Source organism: Doryrhamphus excisus, linkage group LG20 (genome assembly GCF_037039965.1).
Source record: "Doryrhamphus excisus strain RoL-2023G ecotype Guam linkage group LG20, RoL_Dexc_Guam_v1.1, whole genome shotgun sequence".
NCBI classification, from domain to species: domain Eukaryota; kingdom Metazoa; phylum Chordata; class Actinopteri; order Syngnathiformes; family Syngnathidae; genus Doryrhamphus; species Doryrhamphus excisus.
This window is the reverse complement of record NC_136376.1, coordinates 3,398,463-3,417,656: the sequence shown is the minus strand read 5'-3', so window position 1 is coordinate 3,417,656 and position 19,194 is coordinate 3,398,463. Positions and strand designations below refer to the sequence as shown.

The 19,194-nt window shown below is 39.6% G+C and overlaps 1 protein-coding gene across 2 annotated transcripts in view; it reads left to right on the top strand.

The window, feature by feature from the left end:
* The first annotated feature begins 2,488 nt into the window (after positions 1-2,488).
* chrm3a (cholinergic receptor, muscarinic 3a) overlaps positions 2,489-19,194 on the top strand; it is an 88,443-nt gene continuing 71,737 nt past the window's right edge. Inside the window, exons 1-3 of one of the 2 annotated variants that reach the window (XM_078787435.1) lie at positions 2,489-2,569; positions 2,677-2,862; positions 4,676-4,835. The gene's annotated coding sequence lies outside the window, so the exon portion shown is untranslated. Of the gene's footprint in view, positions 2,863-4,675; positions 4,836-19,194 lie in introns of both variants that reach the window. The other variant, XM_078787434.1, reaches the window with a different exon arrangement.

Sequence of the window (19,194 nt, the reverse complement as noted above, 5' to 3'; positions counted from 1 at the left end):
CTATAACAGAAAATAGTATACTATTTTGACTTTATTCCCATAATAGTATAACTTTTGCCCCACCCGTTTTATTATTTAATTATTTATTTAATTATTATTTAATAGTAATGTAAAATATTAGATATTTAATATTCTATGCTAGATAGAATAGTATACTATAGTATATTATAATATACTATAACAGAATATAGTATACTATTTTGACTTTATTCCCATAATACTATAACTTTTGCCCCACCCGCTTTATTATTTATTATTATTATTATTTAATTATTTATTTAATTTTTATTTAATATTAATATAAAATATTTAATATAAAATCAAAAATATTGACATCAAATATTTAATATTAATATTTAATATTTAATATTTAATATTTAATATTTAATATTTAATATTTAATATTTAATATTTAATATTTAATATTTAATATTTAATATTTAATATTTAATATTTAATATTATATGCTAGATAGAATAGTATACTATAATATATTATAATATACTGTAACAGAAAATAGTATACTATTTTGACTTTTGACTCCCATAAAACTATAACTTTTGCCCCACCCGCTTTTAAGTCCCAACCCACAGGTGAGTACTCTTGTCATATAGAAGATCTTTGACGAGTGTTGTGGTTTTCCACCATGCAGGAACTCAGACTATGGAACTCGTCGAGCCACTTCAGTCTCCTTCCGTGCATGTGCACCAAGAGAAGAAGTCCCGCGGTGATGAAGGTCAGACTCGTACGTACGCAGCAAGCGAGAGGATGAGAGCCTTTTTATTGGTGTGAAGAGTGGCATGAGGAGACGACCATATAAGGCGGGAGGCGAAGCTGAAGCTGATGGAGTGCGAGCACCTGATGAGGTACAGGCCGGGATAATTCAACACGTGGGTGCTATTCACACGCTGCGTGCACACACGTGGAGCGTTCCAAGCGCACGTTCGGGCAGCACCTCGGCTCGCTCGGCTCGCTCGGCTGCTGCAGGAAATCAAAGACGAGTGCTTTTCGCTGTGTCGCTCCGGGAACAACATATTAGTGGCAATGGAAGGTGGAAGGCTTTTTTGGTCCTGCTACGGGAATACATGCAGTTTGAAGCAGGCAGACTTTCACCGTAAATACTCTTTGACTGCAGGCTGCAAAACCGAATGGGCCAGTATCGACAAATTTTCGATACTTCGATACTCGACTATTTTTGAAATTTCATGTTGATTCAAATCATTTTTAACGTCTACAAATGTCATGAATGTTGATAACATGCAGCAGCGCCCATCGCTAAAGTGTGGCCCGTGGGTCGTTTGCGGCTCACAGCTTATTTTTCTTTGGCCCACGACACAATAGAAATGATAAACAAGACTAAACGAAAACTAAAAAAAATCAAAAAATCAAACAGCAAAAAATTTAATAAATTGCAATAACTTGACAAATAAAGTCCAAATATTCAGAGAAAAAAGTTTGAATTTTATGACAATAACCTAATATTATGATGAAAAGTAGCATAAACCTGATGTTGAAATTTTTACACAATTCAGTTGGGAAAAATTTATAATAATGAGAATTTACATTACAAAAATAAAGTTAAATTATTATAGAAATAAAGTCAAAATTACGAGAAAAAAATTTACAAGACAAATGTTGAAAAAGTTGGCAAAAGAGAGAAAGTGCCAATTTTATGAGAATTTTTCTTTTAAATTTACTTATTTGTATTATTTATTTATTGTATTATTCATTTATCATTATTCATTATTTATTTTATTTCTTTTTATTTTGTATTATTTCATTATTTAATTTTTATTTTAATTATGTTGGGAAAAAGGTATAATATTATGATAAAGTAAATATTATATATTATATTTGTATTATTATTATATATATTATTTAATATTAAATATTATAACAAATTTTATAATATTATAATAAAGTAAAAATATTATGTGAATAAAGTCATTTTATTACAAGGAGAAAATTGTTGAAAAAGTTGAAAAATAAAGATAATATTTCCCAAACAAAAAATTGGAGAAAAAGAGTGAAGTTAATGCTAATAATAAGCATTTTCACCTATGTCACAAAGCTGTGATGTTTTCTTGAAATAAATATAAAATTGGCCCTTGCATCCTTTCATTTGTCATGTGACCCTCAGTGGAAAAAGTTCAACACGAGTAGCGTCTCTTTGGGTGTAATATCCACACACTTTTCCGCGTCAAGCGGAGCAAAACTTCTTTCGTGGCCATCTGATGTTCTCTTGACACTCTCAAGATTGGCGGTGGAAGATGTGGAGGAGGAGGAGGAGGAGGAGGAGGCCGTCAAGGTGAGGGTGGACCGGTGGCCTCGACACAGCGTCTCGGTTATCAGTGTGTTCATGCAGCTCTCCCAAAGTCAGACGGTGTGAAATTGCAGGAAAGTGGAGCGGCTTTGTAGAAAAAAGGCGAGTTTGTGTCCTCGGTATATATTTTTGTCCATAAATCTTAACTTGGTATTTGCCGTCTGTGTTTATTCTACTTCTAGGTGCCTCAGAAGTCCATTCGCCGGGATCAGCATCTTTCTCCTCCGCAGCAGAAGACCCTATTATGTAACTTTACATATCCAAGACAAGCATGGAAATGTCAGCATGTCCCATTCATGCATGCCTGTGACGCTCCTGTGTGTGTGTGTGTGTGTGTTTTCTCCGAAATATAGCGTGTGTGCGTGCAGGCAACGGGAAGTGTGCAGTGAGGCTGAGCAGGAAGCTCCACGAGGCCTTCACATTGGTTAGGTCCTCGCCTGCAGCCAGATGTAATTGGCTTATACACATTCCTGCTGGGATTAGCTCTCCATTTGTGTCGGTGGCAAAAAAAGACAAGAAAAAGATCCGTGGAAATGTTTGTAAGTACATCACAGGCAGCTGTCAAAACACTTGATTGATTCATCATTCATTTTTCATTTGCTTTTTGTTCTCATTCACCCTAAATCGGCCTTAATGTAGAAATCATAAATCGACATACCAGAGTCCCAACTAACCAGTTTTTTTGTGTCTCGACACATTTTTTGCTTTGAACTGTGAGCTAAAATTTGGCTTACGAGCTGCTGTTTACCAGCAGGCATCACCAAGGACAGCTATTTGGGCGTGGGGGCTTATGTGAATGTGACATAAGCACATTCACATAATGCACATTTTGATTAATTGTGAAATGAAAAATAGCATGAAATCCACCAGTAGGAGCCTGGAGTTTGTTACAAGGTGTGTTCAAGGACCACTGTTCGTATTAAATATACAAAACTCTAACTAAATAATGGCCCATATTTCCAAAATTTATACCTTTACATAAAATTAGATTTAGCAATTTTTGTGTGTGTGTGCATTTTTATCGGCCATGTTGTTGTAGACCCCCCTGCCTTAACCTTTACCTTAACCCCACTTTTTATATTGCATTGTGGACTCCTATAGAGCAGCTACACACAATAACCCGCACAGGCAGCTTTCTAGATCTTCCAGATGGACTTCCCAAATACACAATTCCCAAATTGTCTTCACCCTCGGCCCTTGTCTAGGTACGCCACAATCCCAAACGCTCCCGAGGACTTCCGTGTATGTAAGTCCGCGTTTACTAAGTGCAGGCAATCTGCAGCCCTGATAAGGAAGTCCGGATCGCATTGATGTCAGTTGAATGAAACCGAAAAATTGAGTGTGCAGAGCATCCAAAACCTCATGAAATTACATATATATATTATAATATTTATATTATATGACTCATTATATGACATATATATTATATTGTATATATTATATGACTCGGCTGCACGGTGATTAAGTGGTTAGCGTGACTCCAAATTATCCATAGGTATGAATGTGAGTGTGAATGGTTGTTTGTCTATATGTGCCCTGTGATTGGCTGGCCACCAGTCCAGGGTGTACCCCGCCTCTCGCCTGAAGACAGCTGGGATAGGCTCCAGCACCCACTGCGACCCTTGTTCGGATAAGCGGTAGAAAATGAATGAATATTATATGACTCATTATACGACTTATATATTATATTATATACTATGTATTATATGACTCGGCTGCACGGTGGTCGAGTGGTTAGCGCCTCAGACCTCACAGCAACAGACACCCCTATCATAGAGGATCTTTGACTAGTGTTGCAGCAGTGTGTTCGTGTCATATAAAGGATCTTTGTAAAGACATCACAGGTAATTAAGTATCAAAACACCTGTGCTTAGTCCAATTAACTCAACTAAACTAACTCATTTACTTGACTTTTGTGTCCTGTGCAGCCATTGGGGCAAATAGTATTACTGATTTAAATACCCATACATGCTTTTGCTTACATTTTGAATAGATATTAATATTTTTCGTATAGACTCACAGGAGACTTAATTAGGTACACCTGCACCAACTTCCGCATCTCAATAAAACTTTCCTTTTTAGACATAAAAGATAAATATTCAGCCAATTAATATGAGCTGATAACAAATTAGCACCGTTTTTAAAGATATTATGAGTATAATTTCGATTATTTACCGGATTGGATCGTTTATTGGCGTGGACTATTTATTCGGCGGAGGAGTCACCTGCAGACGCGTCACCACCTCGCTGCCCAATCATGGCGCACTCTCTCTTTCCGTGCGCCTTCGGACATCCTCTCCGTGGTCCTCCTCCTCCTCCTGCTGCTGCTTGGCTCCAATGTGCTGCTCGCAGAGGCGGCAGAAGGTGCCCAACCATCCTCCTCATCCTCATCCTCATCGGCATGGTGTGAGTGGACTCGGACTGCAGCACCCGAGAGAACCCGGTTCCATTTTGGATTGTCCACTTATCCCCAGCGCTCCCGTTCGAGTCCTGAGTGATTTTTCTTCTTGAGGCAAGTTAAAAGTTCCATTGTCGCTTTTTTTTATTAATACAAGTTGCGGAATGATGCTAAAAAAGTGCACTTAAACAGTGTCCTGTTGCGTAAAATGATGCCGCAGGACGCACGTTTGCGGTGTATTTGCGATGCCCATAGATGGTCACCACGCAGGAAGCCTATGGGGGCTTCCACCTCGTACAGTAGTGTGTACTGTACATCCGGTATGTGCTTTGCATGTGTGCGGATGCTGTTGATGGGAATGCCATCTCTGCTACGGTTGGGAATATTTTCCTGTGCTGGTTGCAGTGGGAGTTTGACAACGGCATCAAACTCCAAAGTGGAACAATGTGTCTTTTTTTGGGTGATGGTGTTGCAGGAATGGGTTTGGGCTGGGATGGCTTCCCGCATAGGAAAACATGAAGATGCAATATGTTCCTGCATATGTATACATATAATTGCAAGAAATCATCCATCCGTCTCTTCATGAGTATGCTGGAGCCTATCCCAGCTGGCTTGGTGGCACATTTAGACAGATTGGATTAGATTTTGGAATGTGGGAGGAAAGCGGAGTACCGCACACGGGGAGAACATGCATGTTCAGAGATGCCCGACATGGGATTTCATTTTACAGATCTCCTGACATGCTAACCACTAATCCACCGTGCGGCCCTCTTCTGTTGTTTTTATTCATTTTCCATCTTCATAAGTCGTATTTGGAAATTTTCTTTTCATAATATAGTATGACTTTATTCCCATAATATGATATAATTCATTCATTTTCTACCACTTTTCCTCACGAGGGTCGCGGGGGTGCTGGAGCCTATCCCAGCTGTCTTCGGGCGAGAGGCGGGGTACACCCTGGACTGGTCTAATATGATATTATAATATTAATGAATAATTTTAATCATTCATTCATTCATTTTCTACCGCTTTTTCCTCACGAGGGTCGCGGGGGTGCTGGAGCCTATCCCAGGTGTCTTTGGGCGAGAGGCGGGGTACACCCTGGACTGGTCTAATATGATATTATTATAATATTAATTAATAATTTAAATAATTAATATATTATTATTAAAATTAATATATAATTGATATATATTGATATATAATTAATATTAATATAATAACTTTCCTGAGCCTAATTTTACTTTATTTTGTTTCTTTATGCACATTTTTCCTATAATATTTCAAGCCCAAGCTACTAAATTTACATTTTCCCTCATAATGTTACTAAAAAAAACATTCAGGGGCCGCACTTTGGACACCTATGTTATGCATGAGTGCTGCTGGGACTGGGGGAGCTGTGGTTCACTGAGAAAAACATGAATTCCAACATGTACTGCCTCATGACAGTTTTCCAACATTCCATGACACGGAGCTCCAACATGATGGTCGTACGCTTGATGGTTCATATTGTTGTTGCAACTGGACTACCCAGCATGCCTTGCGGGTATTTGGAACTAACAGTTTAGCGTTTGGTGTTATGTGTAGCGCACAGTTGTTGATTTATTCACGTTAGCTTGCCGTGGATGTGTTGTGTTTTCATTTTTATTGCATTTGCTCGCTGTCGATCGTGAGCAGCATTTCTATTTTGCAGCATTTCTGTGTGCAATCAGGTTCGTATTGTTGTTGCAACTGGACTACCCAGCATGCCTTGCGGGCATTTGGAACTAACAGTTTTAAGTTAGGTGTTATGTGTAGCGCTCAGTTGTTGATTTATTTACGTTAGCTTGCCGTGGATGTGTTGTGTTTTCATTTTGTTGCACTTGCTCGCTGTCGATCGTGAGCAGCATTTCTATTTTGCAGCATTTCTGTGTGCAATCAGGTTCGTATTGTTGTTGCAACTGGACTACCCAGCATGCCTTGCGGGCATTTGGAACTAACAGTTTTAAGTTAGGTGTTATGTGTAGCGCTCAGTTGTTGATTTATTTACGTTAGCTTGCCGTGGATGTGTTGTGTTTTCATTTTGTTGCACTTGCTCGCTGTCGATCGTGAGCAGCATTTCTATTTTGCAGCATTTCTGTGTGCAATCAGGTCATTTCAGATTATGCATTTTGTGTTGACTTTACATCAAAATCAACATGTTGGACCTGATGCTGTACACCAGTGTAGATTGTTTAAGAATGGTGGCGGCGTACGCTGCAGTTATCGCCATCCTTTGACCCGATTGCATAACGTTCCATAGCATATTGTGTCTTTACAGAGATACCAAGGCTAACAGTAGAGCTATTGATTTAACAATATGTTTATTATCATGCTTGCGTGACCGGCAGAGTAATCCCGGCTGTTGTCTGTCGTGGAGACATCCACCCCCCTCCCCGGTCCCCTCCTCCCCAAGGCCACCCGAGCGCCGCCTGGCACCACCGGAGCACTTCTAGCGTCTAGAGCCATAGGAGCCACTGATTGCTATTTTACAGGAGTCAGCTGGTCAAACAGACGGGCCAACATCCCCCCATTGGGTTTGGTTAGAGCCGGTCTTGATGTTAAAGCCTGCATAATCCACTTTCACAGCCGAGCGGGTCGTCTATCTTTAGACGGCACAAGTGCGGGCCTTTGGCTGCCATAATTAAAACAATGAAGCCCCCCTTGTAGCTGTCCTTTTAATGTCTTCAGTGGAAGGGGTGGGGGGGGGTGGACCGGACTGCTGATTGATGCTAATGGAGACATTTAGGCCAGATAGAAAGCTGTCAGACTCGAACTCCAACTCTTGCTGGCTTTCCTTTGAAAGGCACATATAAACATGGTGGTCTTTTTTTGTCGTTTTTTTTAACCGAATACACTTGTAAATTCACTGAAATATATATAATAATTATTAGATGTCATTTTTGTAATGTTTGTAATGTATAAAATTATATAGAATATTTTTCAAATATAATGTAGTATTAAAAAAAATCACATCGTATATATATATATCATTGTATATATAATTTAAAATGCATTTTTAACTTGTGAAATTATTTTTTAATTATTATTTTTTTAATTAATTATTTTTAATTAATTAATTAAGTAATTTTTACATAATTAATTAAATATTTTATTTATTTATACAGTATACATATACATATATATATATATATATATTAGAATTTTAATATTGTTGTAAAATATTGTCATCCATATCTATCCAATGAATCACAACAAATTCCCCAAAACATATAATAATAATTAGATATGTAATGGGATAATATAATTATGCATCTAATTTATAAATAAAGTATATATAATATTAACCAATATATTATTTTATAATCATTTTTATAGATTTTTTTAAAAGATTTTCCGTATTCGATATAATTCAAGTGCATATGTAATTTTCTCATTGTAATTTTCTCATATACAATATATCATTGTATATACTGTATACTTTTCATGATATACTATTTCATTTATTTAAAATATATATGTATATATATATTTTAAATATATATAATATATATATATTTATTTAAAAATATATAATATATATATGTATTTAAAAATATATATAAAATATGTATTTATTTAAAAAAAAAAATATATATATATATATATATTATATATGTACATATTTCAAATACTTTATGATATTTTCCTATTAATGTTATTACATTTAATACTGTGCATTGCCTGATTGTGGTCCCGTGCTGATATTGTGATATTGCGTCCATAACAAAGTGAGCATGTGTGTAGCTTTACACGCTCTAACCTTTCCTAGCGCTCGTAAGCACGGCAGCGACACGGCCGTCACTTTACAGCCCTTAACAGCGCCGCTCCGTGTTTGTCTTAGGATATTGTGTATGTTCAGCACACAGCGGTGCACGCACAAGTCCACCGTGTGTGTTGTAGGGGCAAAGGTCAGGTGGGGGGCAAAGGTGATTTATGGACATCACAGATATGAAGCTCAAAGATGTTTTCTCATAGGAAATAACTGAATGAGAAGGAGAAATGTTCATAATTAAATGTCATACAAGCGTAAAAATAAGTTAACATTTGCCATAAAAGACAATAAATCTACGGTGACGACAAAGATGCCATGCCTAAGCACTTCAGATTAACTTTTATAAAAAGTGATGATCCATACACCAAAAAAAAAACCAACAGTTAGACCTGAAGTAATGTGACATCATGCATGCCGACGGGTTCAATTCCCCACTTTCTTGTGTTTTAGTATATGGAACTTTTTGGTTTCAATTTTTAAATATATATTTTTAAGCGTTGTTTACGGTGTATGAGTGGTTAGCATGATGGCCACACAGTCAGAACATCGGGTTCGATTTTCCGCTCGGGCATCTCTTTGTGGAGTTTGTATGACTCCAAATTGTCCATAGGTATGAATGTGAGTGTGAATGGTTGTTTGTCTATATGTGCCCTGTGATTGGCTGGCCACCAGTCCAGGGTGTACCCCGCCTCTCGCCCGAAGACAGCTGGGATAGGCTCCAGCACCCCCGCGACTCTTGTGAGGATAATCGGTAGAAAATGAATGAATGAATGAATCTTCATACTACATGTTCTTCCCATAATATTTCTTTAATATTTAACATTCCCAAATCTACTGTCATTCTAGATTTAGTTGTTTTATCATTATACTAAATTAAACTTTAATTGGCGACTCCAAATTGTCCATAGGTATGAATGTGAGTGTGAATGGTTGTTTGTCTATATGTGCCCTGTGATTGGCTGGCCACCAGTCCAGGGTGTACCCCGCCTCTCGCCCGAAGACAGCTGGGATAGGCTCCAGCACCCCCGCGACTCTTGTGAGGATAATCGGTAGAAAATGAATGAATGAATGAATCTTCATACTACATGTTCTTCCCATAATATTTCTTTAATATTTAACATTCCCAAATCTACTGTCATTCTAGATTTAGTTGTTTTATCATTATACTAAATTAAACTTTAATTGGCGACTCCAAATTGTCCATAGGTATGAATGTGAGTGTGAATGGTTGTTTGTCTATATGTGCCCTGTGATTGGCTGGCCACCAGTCCAGGGTGTACCCCGCCTCTCGCCCGAAGACAGCTGGGATAGGCTCCAGCACCCCCGCGACTCTTGTGAGGATAAGCGGTAGAAAATGAATGAATGAATGAATGAATCTTCATACTACATGTTCTTCCCATAATATTTCTTTAATATTTAACATTCCCAAATCTACTGTCATTCTAGATTTAGTTGTTTTATCATTATACTAAATTAAACTTTAATTGGTGACTCCAAATTGTCCATAGGTATGAATGTGAGTGTGAATGGTTGTTTGTCTATATGTGCCCTGTGATTGGCTGGCCATCAGTCCAGGGTGTACCCCGCCTCTTGCCTGACGAGGGCCTTTTTTAACCATATTTTTATCATCTTTGTAACATTCATTCATTTTCTACGGCTTTTCCTCACAAGGTTCGCGGGGGGTGGGGGTGCTGGAGCCTATCCCAGCTGTCTTTGGGCGAGAGGCGGGGTACAAAATGAACATGCAAACTCCACACAGAGATGGCCGAGGGTGGAATCGAACTCGGTTATCCCAGCTGTGTGGCCTGTGCACTAACCACTCAACCACTGTGCAGCCGGAGTTAATATCATTAAGACTATTTTATGGAAGTGAATTCCAATAATAAAAATAAAATGTATACATTTTGTGTTGGCAGGAGTGAAAAGGAAGAAAAATTATTAGCGTGGTTGGTTTTAATTTCCAAATCAATGCGTAGTATGATCAATATGGTTTGTAACCACGTTCATGAATAATAAATACACTGTCCACGTACAAGCACACTATAACACGAGTGGTCCATCATCACTTATGATTCATCTTTTTATGAGGATTGACCCAGCATCCATCAGTGGGGAGCAGCGGTAAGAAATGAGGCTGATTTGTTATTGATTTATTTACTAAGTCCAGACAAAGAAAGCATAAAAGAGCAGTCAAATATTCCACATGAATCACCATTCCCCCAGCGTCACCCTGACTTTGTCGAGAAGCAAATCGAGCGAGACGTCTGGGCAGCGACAGGGAAGGATGACAGCGGAGGGAAAAAAGAAGCATTTAAGGGGAAGAAAAAAAAATTTTTTTTTTTTTTTGAAGCTTTCTCATGCATGCGGTGCAGCACGTTTGTATGGAAATGTTACATTTGAGTCGAATCCCTGCAGGCTTTCCGCTTCGCATGCACTTCTGTTATTTTTCACACTGTCGTCATGTCACGCCAGTCAGCTTTGGAGAAGCTTTGGAGATGTTGGGTAAACAAGCGTGCCAATATTGGATCTGGGCTCAGTCTAACTTCTGCTAAGTCAAACTAAAAGACCAATATTTTTCACATCAACAAGTATTTTGATGGCTGTCAACAGATGGCGCCATCACGCCGAATCGTAAATTTAAAAGTCATGTGACCGCACAACAATAAATGAAAACATTTATGTCATTAAAAGTATTTTTTTAAATGTTACAAAGATGGCTGCACGGTGTTCGAGTGGTTAGCGCACAAACCTCACAGCGAGGAGACCCGGGTTCAATTCCACCCTCGGAAGTTTGCATGTTCTTCCCGTGCATGCGTGGGTTTTCTCCGGGTACTCCGGTTTCCTCCCACATTCCAAAAACATGCTAGGTTAATTAGCGACTCCAAATTGTCCATAGGTATGAATGTGAGTGTGAATGGTTGTTTGTCTATATGTGCCCTGTGATTGGCTGGCGACCAGTCCAGGGTGTACGCCGCCTCTCGCCCGTAGACAGCTGGGATAGGCTCCAGCATAAACAACACCAAAATGGTTGTTTTACATGAAAATAACTATTTATTTATTAATATAACATCATTACTATTTACAAATTTCACATTTGGAACTGAGACCTGGGTTCGATTCCACCTTCGGCTATCTCCGTGTGGAGTTTGCATGTTCTCCCCGTGCATGCGTGGGTTTTTCTCCGGGTACTAGGGTTTCCTCCCACATTCCAAAAACATGCTAGGTTAATTAGCGACTCCAAATTGTCCGTAGGTATGAATGTGAGTGTGAATGGTTGTTTGTCTATATGTGCACTGTGATTGGCTGGCCACCAGTCCAGGGTGTACCCTGCCTCTTGCTCGAAGACAGCTGGGATAGGCTCCAGCACCTTGTGAGGATTATCGGTAGAAAATGAATGAATGAATGAAAACGGCTAAATGATGTAAAATCCAAATATAAGGCATTGAGAAAACGCATGCGGTATGTAGTACACCACACTGGCCACTAGATGTCAGCAATGTTACGTATACAAATCAATTGCCACTGCCTATAGTAAAAATATTCAGTCTTACTATTACTATGTTTACTATATTGGCTAATGTATGAAGGAGAATGTAGGGGTGTTATTTCCTGTTTAGAGAGCCTCTCGCCTGAAGACAGCTGGGATAGGCTCCAGCACCCCTGCCACCCTTGTGAGGATTATCGATAGAAGATGAATGAATGAATGAAAACGGCTAAATGATGTAAAATCCAAATATAAAGCATTGAGAAAACCCATGTGGTATGTAGTATACCACACTGGCCACTAGGTGTCAGCAATGTTACGTATACAAATCAATAGCCACTGCCTATAGTAAAAATATTAAGTCTTATTGATGCCTTTACTGTCTTTACTGTTACTACTATATTGGCTAATGTATGAAGGAGACTGTAGGGGTGTTATTTCCTGTCTAGAGAGCTCTAATAATGTTAAAAATAAATAAATAAAAATGACGTCGCTCTTGGTTTCGGCCATATTGGATTATTTTGAATATGACACTGAATGACACTGAATGACACTGAATATTTAGTTCTTAGGCTGTGTAGACCAAAAGAAAGGTTCGATTCTCATCGGTCATCAAAAAAAAAAGTCTGTTTTTACCTTTTTCCGTTCTTTAGTAATTCACAGTAGAACATAGGGAAGTTTCAAATAAATGAATGAACAACATGAGTGGTCTTCAGATGCATTGTGGGAAGTTTTCATCCCCCAAATCCAAAGCCAGCACCAACCCGTTTGCAGTTGGTCAGTGTGTGTGGAAGTGGAATCTGCATTGTGGAAGTCGGTACCTGTTTGTCCTTGTCTATAGAGCACATACGTACGTAAACAATAATAATAGCATGGCCACAAAGTTGCATAGCATCGCAATAAAAGAGAACAATAGAAGCTTTTAATTCTTAAAGCTGCACACACACAAACGTCATACATCCTGTCCGTGTTATAAATCACCACTCCACACCTAAACCAGCGCAACGCAACATTTGCCACTGCTTTTTTTTTTTTTTTTTAAAGTCCTATGCCGACTTCAAATGCTGCTTTCCACATCAATGCACCTCCCTGAATGCATCTGTTTGTCATTCCCACAATATTCCACCGGAATATTTCATCTCCCTGCATGCGTTTGAAGGTTTCTTTGTACAAAGGAAGCCCGCAGCCATGCAGCATGTGGCGTTGCACGCACACACCGAGGCCGCTAATAAGGCGGAGCATGCCGCTGTAGACGGGCAGGTTAGGCTCATCATGGCGTCTGTCAACGGGAGGCTGAATAATCATCAGGCGTACCAGAGATTGGCAGATCACGGACGGTAAAAGTATTGTATAATAATAAGCTTCATGGAGATGATTCCATGGGAGGTTTTCCCTGTGACAGACGTGCACGTGGAACACTTATTGTCTTTATCTCACCGCACGATATCAGCGCTCCTTTGTCGTATTTGTCCCAGGGACAGAATTAGTCCGAACGGAGATTGTGAGGGCTTGGTAGTATTTGAAAAAAATATTTCTATGATATGTATGTATATATATATATATATACACTTTTATATACTCACATTTTTAAAAAATCCATTCTACCGCTTAACCAAGGTCAGGTCACGGGAATCCCAGACGTTCCTCTTTTCCGACTGGATCCTGAGACATTCCCAGGCCAGTTGAGAGACCTGGTCTCTTTATCCCGGAGGAAACTCATTTTGTACCCACTTCTACCCACGATCTCGTCCTGTCGGTCACAACCTTAAGAACGTAGATATGGCGGTAAAATAACGTCTTCGCTACAACAGACCGATACGGAGTCAAGAGTTATATGATATTGTATCATATTAATGTGGTTATGTGGTTGAATGGGGCTTATTCCATCCATACAGACATTTTCTATGCCGCTTATCCTCATCTGGGTTGTGGGGGTAAGCTGGAGCCTATCCCAGCTGACTTCAGTCGTATTATTACTCAAAACATATGCATGTTTTAGCAAAATTTACATCTTTTTTTTTACTTCAAGCATAAAAACGGCTAAAAGCTGCACGGTGGACAAGTGGGTAGCGCGCAGACCTCACAGCTAGGAGACCCGGGTTCAATTCCAACCTCGGCCATCTCTGTGTGGAGTTTGCATGTTCTCCCCGTGCATGCGTGGGCTTTCTCCGGGTACTCCGGTTTCCTCCCACATTCCAAAAACATGCTAGGTTAATTAGCGACTCCAAATTGTCCATAGGTATGAATGTGACCCGTGTTCGATTCCACCCTCGGCCATCTCTGTGTGGAGTTTGCATGTTCAGCTGGGATAGGCTCCAGCATAAACAACACAAAAAATTTTGTTTTACATGAAAACTATTTATTTACTAATATAACATCATTACTATTTACAAATTTCACATTTGGAACTGAGACCCAGGTTCAATTCCACTCTCGGCCAGCTCTGTGTGGAGTTTGCATGTTCTCCCCGTGCATGCGTGGGTTTTCTCCGGGTACTCCGGTTTCCTCCCACATTCCAAAAACATGCTAGGTTAATTAGCGACTCCAAATTGTCCATAGGTATGAATGTGAGTGTGAATGGTTGTTTGTCTATATGTGCCCTGTGATTGGCTGGCCACCAGTCCAGGGTGTACCGCTGGGATAGGCTCCAGCACCTTGTGAGGATAAGTAGTAGAAAATAAATGAATGAATGAAAACGGCTAAATGATGTAAAAATCCAAATATAAGGCATTGAGAAAACGCATGTGGTGTGTAGTACACCACACTGGCCACTAGGTGTCAGCAATGTTACATATACAAATCAATAGCCACTGTCTATAGTAAAAACATTAAGTCTTATTGATGCTGTCTTTACTATTACTATGTTTACTATATTGGCTAATGTATGAAGGAGAATGTAGGGGTGTTATTTCCTGTTTAGAGAGCTCTAATAATGTTAAAAACAGTATTTAGGAGGTTGTAAAATTCTGTTTCTAAATAAGGAATGGCAACCGAGTGCATCCTCATAACGCTAAGCAGGCGTCGTGCATTTGTAGCTTCGAAGGAGGCGGTGTGGAAGCATCACCCAGCAGGAGGTCATTTCCACGCCGCCGTGCGACACAGCTGCTTCACTACAGGGCGAGCCCCGAGAGTGAGATGATGTGCACCTGTGCTCCTTTTCCACGCCATTGTGAGCATTGGATTCCATTTTTTTTTATTTTTTTTTTTTATTTGAAGGCGTGCTGGAGGTCTGTTTCTCGTTGCGGGTCTATACTGTGAAACATTGCAACGATGCTTCAGCTATTTGTCTTCCCTGTAATGGTACAGCTGGAAGCCAGTTAGATGTTTACACAGCTGGCTCTCATCACACTGATTCACCTATTTCTTCTGACATGTCCGTGTCTGTTTATGCAACACCGGTCTTCGTGCTCTTGGTGTGGTTTTAGGCCTTTTTGTCTGGACCGCATGCACCGACGTTCCCACCAACCTGCAAATATTTTTCATTTTTTTGGTTTCAATCGCATTTTTCCGTGACGCCACCTGCACCAAGATCATGTATTAGGACTTTGGACCTGGTCTGTGGGTTGACTTTGACCGTTGTCACCATCCTTGGAGTCTTAACTTAGCTGAGATGTTTCCTTAACTTAGAACCGTGCCCGTGGTGTCCCAAGTTCCTCACACTGGAACCTGACATCCGAATTCTCGGATCTAGCCTTTTGTATTTTTCCCCCTACACCAGGGGTGGGCAAAGTACGGCTACGGGGGCCACATGCCGCCCATGAAGCGTTTGAATTCGGTCCGCCGGTTGCTTCCAAAGTATTTAAACCTTTAGCCATCCAGGAGGGACTCAGACTAGAGCCGCTTCTCCTTCACATCGAGAGGAGTCAGTTGAGGTGGCTTGGGCATCTAGTCCGGATGCCTCCCGGACGCCTCCCCCGGTGAGGCCCCGGGGCAGACCTAGGACACGCTGGAGGGATTATGTCTCACAGCTGGCCTGGGAACGCCTTGGTGTTCTCCCGGTGGAGCTGGAGCAGGTTGCCGGGGACCGGGAAGTCTGGGATTCCCTACTAAGACTGCTGCCCCCGCGACCCGGACCTGGATAAGCGGAGGAAAATGGATGGATGGATGTTACATATACACATAGTCTTTAATAGTCAGTGTTTTATCATAATAAAAATTTAAAAAATATATTTTTAAATAGATGTTTAAAGTGCTCCTGAAAAAAATGGACAGATTTAACAGATAAATAATAATTAATAAAGATAAAAAAAATAATTATCCCCTGGATAATATAAATAATATTAATATAAATAATATATAATATAAATAATATTGTTATTATTATAATAATTATATTATTAGTAATAATTAATTATAATAATTAATTATAATTATAATATTAATATTGTAATATTGTTTACCCAACCCTGCCTAGACCACGATGTAGGACAAGCTTTGCTCTCATTTGACAGTTGTTTTGAAGCCACCAAGGTGATGCTCTTCAGAGAAGATCCAACTTGCGATTGGCTACCTTAAATACCCTTTTGTTTTTTTTTTTTTACGTCGTCCATTTTGACTTTTAGACCACTAAGTCTGTCTACTTTCATATTATTTATCTCCAACTCGTCAGTTTGTTCCGGTCTTGGATGGCTCTTTGCTGACTTTGATTGACGTTCCAGAAGAAGCGGAGGAGAAGTCGAACTTGTAGCCGTCAGAGTGATGACAAAGGAGAGAGAGAGAGAGAAGACCCCGAGGCCAAAGTCGGTGAAGGGAAATGAACGTGAAGCAACAACAGGAAATGAAACCTGCTGACATTGACGTGGAAGCGTGCGTCGGTGTGCAATGGCCGCCGAGGTGCGTAGACTTTATTACAACTTTAGGACGGTTTTGAGGGTAAAATAGAAAAAATGGCCAAGGAAAGTAAGGAAGGATTCTGAGTTTGGTATGTTAGCAACTATGCTAACCGTCCTTTTGCAAAGCAGCATTTTGGAGAATAGTTTATATGGTATTGGGGAATTGGTCTAAAAAGTATTTACAGTAAACCTCGGATATATCGGATTCAATTGTTCCCACTGGTTTTGTCCGATATAAGCGAAATGCGTATACCGGAAAATGTCCGTTTTACGCATATACGCATATATTTATGCGTAAAAAAATGCGTAAAAATATACGCATTTTTACGCATATATCGGATTTATATCCGGTATGACAAAATGTAGAAAAAGTGAAGCGCTGTGAATACTTTCCGGATGCACTGTAAGTTTTTATACATGCTCGTGCAATTTGTCAAGTTTGTATACGATACGTTTGCAAACAAAGCTACAATATTCCCGAAAAATTGAAACCATGTATTTATCATCTTATTTTGAAGATTATGGTTTTTCCCATAGAGAATAAAAAAACCTTAAAAGGAAAGAAGGCCACATTTAGCCTCTCAAAAATGGCTAAGTGTCATTCATCCATCACAGTAAAAGAGTCCAACATTAAACACACAAAGCAGAGCTGATGGTTTATTTATAGTGACGTAAACTTTTATCATCTGCTTAATCGCTCATTTTTAATTTAAGCAGAAGCTCTCTTTTTTTTTCTTATTTTGACTTGCTTTGTGGATTCTCGCTATGAGTCCCTTAAGCTCTCTAACAGCTGATTTTAGGATTTAAGTGTCTTTTATTTTCTTAATCCCATCACATCACAGCGTTGCCTTTAATCCCGTTGAGAACCACCGGAAGAGACAGGGAGGAATAATCACGTCTGACGTTTATTTGTCCACAGTGAAGCTACCAGAGGACGTAAGGTCCCCCCCCGACCCCACCCCTGTGAGTCCACTCTCTCAAGAGAGACGTTGTGTTTTATTTGCTTGTTTGAAAGCGGGACTTAGCTTTCCATAGATCATAATCAGGATGTGACAGAGGTTGTTTACAGTGTCCACAAAGCTCAATGTTTGATTTCCTTTTCTAATGCAGCCCGGCTACTTAAACCAGTCTTTGTTCAGCCCTGTTGATTGGGAGACGGCTGGGATTGGGAATTAGGCTTCTCCGCATGAAAAAACACACATAAAAAAAATCGTATTTGTGGAGGCTTATCGCAAGTATAACAGTATTCAGTCGTACCGAACCTGACGTGAACGGTAGGTTTGAGGAACAATGGAGAATTTGGTGATCGGTTGGTCTCGTGTTGCATTCTAGGAAAGTGGGAAATGAAAAAACCCAACCTTGAAACACGGTAACTGATATACTCCAATAAACTCCAACATGATTAAGAAAACGTATTTATTCTTTTTTCTCACAATTGGGTGCTGGAGCCTATCCCAGCTGTCTTCGGGCGAGAGGCGGGGTACACCCTGGACTGGTGGCCAGCCAATCACAGGGCACATATAGACAAACAACCATTCATGAAATCGTGAAAGCAAGCTCTCCTCCCATTTTGTGTGAAAGTGGTAAATTTTTGGCTTCTTACTTTGCCCTTCTTCCCCACTCCGTTTGAAACCCTTTCTTAAGTTTAGAACAAATACAGTAGTGGAGGCAAATCAAGAAAATTGGAGGTTAACTAGTTAGCGCGGTAGCTCGCTATATGCTATATGCTAATTCCTTCCTTGCAGTGATCCCGTAGCCTCTGCATTATGATGCAAACAAAGAATAATAGCAGTGTAAAGGTGACTATAGGGGTGTTATTTCATGTCTACATGACTCTAATAATGCTGACAACTGTATTTAGAAAGCCATAAACAGGTTTGATATGCTTTAACTATGAAAATATTGTATTTATTAATACTGAAGATACTTGGGAACTGATATTTTCCTGAAACTTGCCTTTGTTCTACTGCTGATTATTAAAGAATGGAAAAAGGTAGACAAGTCCAATGTGTAGTCCCGCCTTTTGTGACAAGCGGCATAAAAAATGCATGGATTTTTTTTGTAATCTTTTTTTCGGTAGGTTATTTATTCATTCATTCATTCATTCATTCATTCATTCATTCATTCATTCATTCATTCGTTTTCTATCCCAGCATCTACACCTATGTACACCCTGGACTGGTGGTCAGCCAATCACAGGACAAACAATAGTCAAACAACCATTCACACTCACATTCATACCTATGGACAATTTGGAGCTGTGAGGTCTGTGCGCTAACCACTCGACCACCGTGCAGCCGGTTTTTCTATTTCATTCATTCATACATTTTTTACCGATTATCCTCACAAGCATTGCGGGGGAAT